Source organism: Drosophila suzukii, chromosome Y (assembly GCF_043229965.1).
Source record: "Drosophila suzukii chromosome Y, CBGP_Dsuzu_IsoJpt1.0, whole genome shotgun sequence".
Classification (NCBI taxonomy): Eukaryota; Metazoa; Arthropoda; class Insecta; order Diptera; family Drosophilidae; genus Drosophila; species Drosophila suzukii.
The window spans coordinates 2,591,270-2,597,467 of NC_092085.1; the positions used below are offsets into that span (position 1 = coordinate 2,591,270).

At 46.6% G+C, this 6,198-nt stretch overlaps 1 pseudogene; it reads right to left on the reverse strand.

The window, feature by feature from the left end:
* Positions 1 to 1,315: 1,315 nt before the first annotated feature.
* Positions 1,316 to 5,647, reverse strand: LOC139353684 (uncharacterized; annotated as a pseudogene).
* Between the last annotated feature and the right edge of the window lie 551 nt (positions 5,648 to 6,198).

Below are 6,198 nucleotides of genomic sequence, written 5' to 3' on the forward strand. Positions count from 1 at the left end.
CGACCTCGAGGAGAGTGTGCCTGCCCAGGACCAGCGGCGGAGCACCCGGAGTCACGCGTGTGTGTGTGCGTGAGAGCGTGAGAGTCCCGTGCAATGAGAAATTTCTCGAAGGCCTCGATGCGGTTTCGCCCAGAGTAGGCTAGAATTTATAAACCATGACCTAACCTAACCCGTTAATTGCGAGCACTGAGAAAAAAAAAACATGAACCAAGAATTTAAACAAAGAATATTTTCTTACATATCTGAACACATGTTGTTGCCATGTTGTTCTTTTTCCCTTTGACTACTTTGATTTCTGATTTGATTTCCGAGCTGACTACACCGAGAGAAAGGGGTGGACCCAACTTTAGGAAACCTGTTGCTCATTAATTAAATAAAAATACTACGCACTGCCACACCCTCTTTCCAAAGGAACTTCGGGAAATATTTTTTTAAAAGGAAAATTTATTCTTCTTCTTCTATCACTGCCGGCTGTATTGAGCCAACTCGCGCCCGACTACACTGGGAAAACAAAATAAAGTAGAAACTCGAGTTACAAATGAATCAATAAAAATACCCCAATAAATGTATTTCTCGCCTGATTTTAATGCAACTCGTAGGGAAAAAAATCCAATCAAGCTGGCCACGCATAAATATGAATATTTCCAGACAAATGCCTAGATTTTAGGCCATAAATTCTGCCCTAGGGAAAAGTTGTCCCCATAATCGATCCCCTCTATCTCGGCCTTCTCGTAGCGAATGCTATGAGCCAGGCCCAAATGCGCGTTACCGCTGACGCTTTTCACTCTGCTACAGACACCGAATAAACTGTTTCTCTCACTCCGTACCCCGGTGGCTGGCACTCTACATCTCACGCCAGCCAACCGATTTTCGTATTAGACCTTTTTGTCCCATATCTTTACAAATATTTTCGGTAAAGAGACCCTGACGGGACTGAGTATATCCCAGCCTACGAGACTTCTTTACAACTTTCAATGTTGTTTTGCGTCTGTTGTGTTTGCTTGCTGTGGCCGCTCGCTTGTGTTTTCCGTTTGTTGCTGTTTTTTGAATATAAAATAAACGACGCGCCGAAAGTAATTGTTATTTGTTCCCCGTGCCCCGTGTTTTTTTTCGCGTCTAGTAGTCCTTGTGCCCGTCGAACGGAAGTGTCAAACTCACCAGTGCTAGTCGCCCCAGTTGTGCAGTCAGTAGGACCACAAGTTTCCACATTTCCACACACGACAGGCCTGTTTGCTGCTCTCTCTGCCCGGCAAACAAACATTTAGTGAATATTTTCTACACTTTTTGTTCGGTCGTGTTTTTTTTATTTTGCTAAAGTCACGTTGTGCCATCGGTATTGTTTTCGTTTCGGTTTTCGGGAAACAGTGCCGTTGTTCGTCTTGGGGGTCTAGTGACCTTGCGCGACCCGCACCATGGACCTGCGCAGCTGGCGTAAGGTCCTTATCCAGTAGGTCATCGAGTGTCGCTTCACCGAACACAACTTCATCACACTGGAGCAGTCGGACATCGATGCCTTCTTCTCGATCTACGTGCAAAAGGCCCAGGTGGCGCCGGTAGAGGAGGAGAACGCGCTGCCGGCCCAGCCTGGGGAGCACCGCTCCCCCCTGCAGAACTTCCTCCGAGATCATTATCCAGAGTTCAGTGCCCACATAGATGGCCGTGTCCAACTTGTGACCGCGGACTACGTGTATGTCTACACACTGCTCCTGCATTACTCATGCGTGAAGCAGCCCAGCGTGTTTATCCACAGCATCTGCAAGAAGCTGCCGGAGCTAGTGCAGACCTGCATCGCAAACTTCTTCGGCCAGACGTTGGAGCAACAGCTGACGCGCCAATTTCTCCGCCAGTCTATGAACAATGTGGCTGTGATTTACCGCCAGGGCGTCCAGATCAGCCCCAGTCGTCCGAGCTGCAGCACCATGAGTCCCGAACTGACCATTGACACCACACCGGACACATCCTCGTCCACATCCGCATCGCCTCAGCCGCCGAGCAGCACGCCACAGATCCGTCATCCAGCGCCTCCAAATGTCCGCCAACGAAATGCTAGCAGCGCACCCGGGAGCTGCACGGTGTTCGCGCCCAGCTGGAGGTGGTGTCCTACGAGAAGACCATGCTCGAGGAGCAGCAAACGGAGGAGGACCTGATCATAGAAATGCTGGACAACACTGATGGGGCCAGAGGGTCAGGCTCGATGCTGTGCTTCTCGACGAAGCAAGCCACACTCTCGCTCAGCTCCAGCAAGATAGCGTTCTGCTTCTGCAGCTCTTTCCTCAGCTCGGCGTTCTCGTGCTCCTTCTCGCGCAGCTGCTTGTCGACCACAGAGCTGTCCAGATTCTCGGGCGTGGTGTTCGGGGACAGGGAACAGTTGAGCAAATCCGAGGATGCATTTAGAACCTCACGTCGGTTGTGTAACTCCTCGCGCGCTTCCTGTAGACAACGATCCAGCTCCTGCTTGTCGCGCTTCAGGCTGGATTCCTCCAGGCGCTGTTCCAGCTATTCAAAAAGAAAAACAAAAAAAATATAAATATATGTTTATGGAATTTTGGGTAGGTATTATGTAGGTACTTTGAATTTATATTTCCTAAACAGCGCCCTTTTTCACACAAAATTCGCCGGATTTAGTTCTTTTGTGTAATGCCCCCATAAAATCAGACAGGTAGCATACCTGCTCGACAAGCTCGGATTTTTCGGCGCGCAAATCCTGTAGCTTATCGTTAGTCTCGGCTATAATGGCCTCCTTTTGGCTGCTTTCCTTCATCAGGCTTCGCTTCAACTGAAATGAGGAAAGTTTTATTATTGGTTTATGGCACCAAGTACCTGTGACCATCTGGTGGTCTACTACCTACATGATCGAACTCATTTAGCACGTTGTCGGCATTCTCACCATTCTGGACGGCGTTCTTGAGCTTGGCCAGTTGACTCTTGGCCATCATGTTCTCTGTAATGGGAAAAAACGATAAAATATGTTACTATCATATTTAACTACTATCAGAGGGATGTAAGCCACAAGATCTATGAGGCATTCTTACCTTTGTTTAGCGTTTTAATCAGATCCTCCTCCGCTTGCTGCCCTTCGAGCATGGTCTTCTCGTAGGACACCACCTCCAGCTGGGCGCGAACACCGCGCAGCTCCCGGGTGCGCTGCTCCAGCAGCTCGGTTCTGGGTGTGAGCGGAGCGGACATTTAGAGGCGCTGAATTTTGTGTGAATATCAGCGAAAAACTAGTCACCTTTGGGTCGGAACTGTACACACTTTGGGTATTGAGAAAGAATTTTATTTGTTAAATTAATGTTTTTGAATTCATATTTAATGGTTATTAATCATGTTAAGCTACTAGGTACATAATTCTAAAATTAATATTGGCGAAAAAGGGCGCCGTTTAGGAAATCTAAATTCAAAGTACCTACATAATACCTACCCAAAATTCCATAAATATATATTTATATTTTTTTTGTTTTTCTTCTTGAATAGCTTAAAACGTCCGGGAACAAACTACTCGCGTGCGTGGACAGAATCCGGGAGCTGGAACAGCGCCTGGAGGAATCCAGCCTGATTGTATCTTCCAGAGAAGATACAATCAGCTCCCTGAAGCGCGACAAGCAGGAGCTGGATCGTTGTCTACAGGAAGCGCGCGAGGAGTTACACAACCGACGTGAGGTTCTAAATGCGTCCTCGGATTTGCTCAACTGTTCCCTGTCCCCGAACACCACGCCCGAGAATCTGGACAGCTCTGTGGTCGACAAGCAGCTGCGCGAGAAGGAGCACGAGAACGCCGAGCTGAGGGAAGAGCTGCAGAAGCAGAACGCTATCTTGCTGGAGATAAGCGAGAGTGTGGCTTGCTTCGCACAGCATCGAGCCTCTGGCCCCATCAGTGTTGTCCAGCATTTCTATGATCAGGTCCTCCTTCTTCGTTTGCTGTTCCTCGAGCATGGTCTTCTCGTAGGACACCACCTCCAGCTGGGCGCGAACACCGTGCAGCTCCCGGGTGCGCTGCTAGCATTTCGTTGGCGGACGTTTGGAGGCGCTGGCGATCGCGATGATCAGCTCGGCGGCTGAGGCGATGCGGATGTGGACGAGGATGTGCCCGGTGTGGTGTCAATGGTTAGCTCGAGACTCATGGTGCTGCAGCTCGGACGACTGGGGCTGATCTGGACGCCCTGGCGGTAAACCACAGCCACATTGTTCATAGACTGGCGGAGAAATTGGCGCTTCAGCTGTTGCTCCAATGTCTGGCCGAAGAAGTTTGCGATGCAAGTCTGCACTAGCTCAGGCAGCTTCTTGCAGATGCTGTGGATGAACACGCTGGGCTGCTTCACGCACGAGTAATGCAGGAGCAGTGTTTAGACGTACACGTAGTCCGCGGTCACAAGTTGTCCACGGCCATCTATGTGGGCACTGAACTCTGGATAATGATCTGCGTTGGAATAAAAATGGGTCTCATTATTTGGCTAGTTTTAAGCAACAAGTTAGGGGAGGAAAATCCTTGGAAAATCCCAAAACCTTTTCGAGGCGCCAAGGGAACTAGCTTAAAAGAGGACTTGAGAAGTGTACATACCCTTGCATGTCCTATAGTAATCTAAGGTTTCACTAAAATTGTATAAAATGGCCATTAATCCTTGAATAATCCTACTATTTCAACTAGTTTATTGACAATAAAGTGAAGTAAAATGGAAGAAAGAAAATCCTTTGAAAATCCCAAAATAAGAAAATAACTAAATTAAAAAGGGGAATTTGATATGTACATATCTAAAAAGAATTTATATTCCCTTGTATTTATAATCACAATTCAATATTTGACTAAATAGGAATAAAATAAACATTTGCCCTTGAACAATACTTATATTTCAACTAGTTTTATTGAAATTAAAAAAAATTGCTCATATAATCAGTTCTATAAGTTAAATATCAAGTCGGTTAGGGTCTATTTAAAGTCCTTCCTTTTCCCCATGAATGTTCCTATATCCAAAACATTTTTTTCTTATCTAGATATGAGGTAATACACCCTGACAGTACTGAAATAATATACAATGACCATTAGTCCTTGAATACCATTATTTCCACTTGTTCTGTTTACAACAAAGTGAAATTCTCATATAATCAGTTCTTTAACAATCGACTCTGGTAGGTGCCTATGTTTTTTCTATATGAAAGTTCCTTGATATCAAAGGTGTCTTGGAATGTAGACTCATGACATTTGGGCAACCATGACTTTGAAAAAATAGTATCCCCTATAGTATAGTATAGTATTGAAAAAATAGTATAGTATAGTAGTAAAATAGATGAAGGATGACAACCCTGTTTTTCAGGAGACATGACATGGAAAATTATTTCGGGCTGGAAATGCAAAATACCCGAACTCACCTCGGAGGAAGTTCTGCAGAGGCGAGCGGTGCTCCCCGGGCTGGGTCGGCAGCGCGTTCTCCTCCTCCACCGGCGCCACCTGGGCCTTTTGCACGTAGATCGAGAAGAAGGCATCGACGTCAGACTGCTCCAGCGTGATGAAGTTGTGTTCGGTGAAGCGACACTCGATGACCTGTGTCGGGAAATCGCGTAAGTGGATGGCATCGGGAAGACCTGCGAAGATCCCAGGATCTCTACTACTTACCCACTGGATAAGGACCTTACGCCAGCTGCGCAGGTCCATGGTGCGGGTCGCGCAAGGTCACTAGACCCCCGACGAACAACGGCACTGTTCCCCGAAAACCGAACCGAAAACAATACCGATGGCACAACGTGACTTTAGCAAAATAAAAAAAACACGACCGAACAAAATGTGTAGAAAATATTCAATAAATGTTTGTGTTTGCCGGGCAGAGAGAGCAGCAAACAGGCCTGTCCTGTGTGGAAATGTGGAAGCCTGTGCTCCTACTGACTGCACAACTGGGGCGACTAGCACTGGTGAGTTTGACACTTCCGTTCGACGGGCACAAGGACTACTAGACGCGAAAAAAAATACACGGGGCACGGGGTACAAATAACATTTACTTTCGGCGCGTCGTTTATATTATATTCAAAAGCCGACGCTAGGGATGGGAGAAATGTATCAAAATCGATACTTTTCGTATAAAAATAAATATTTATATCGTGATATTTTTCAACTGACTTATCGCTGTTATCGCTATCAGCAACGTAAGTGACGGAAACGTAAGTGCGTAAATACAAATAAATATTTATGTCCTTCAAATTAGCGTCGGC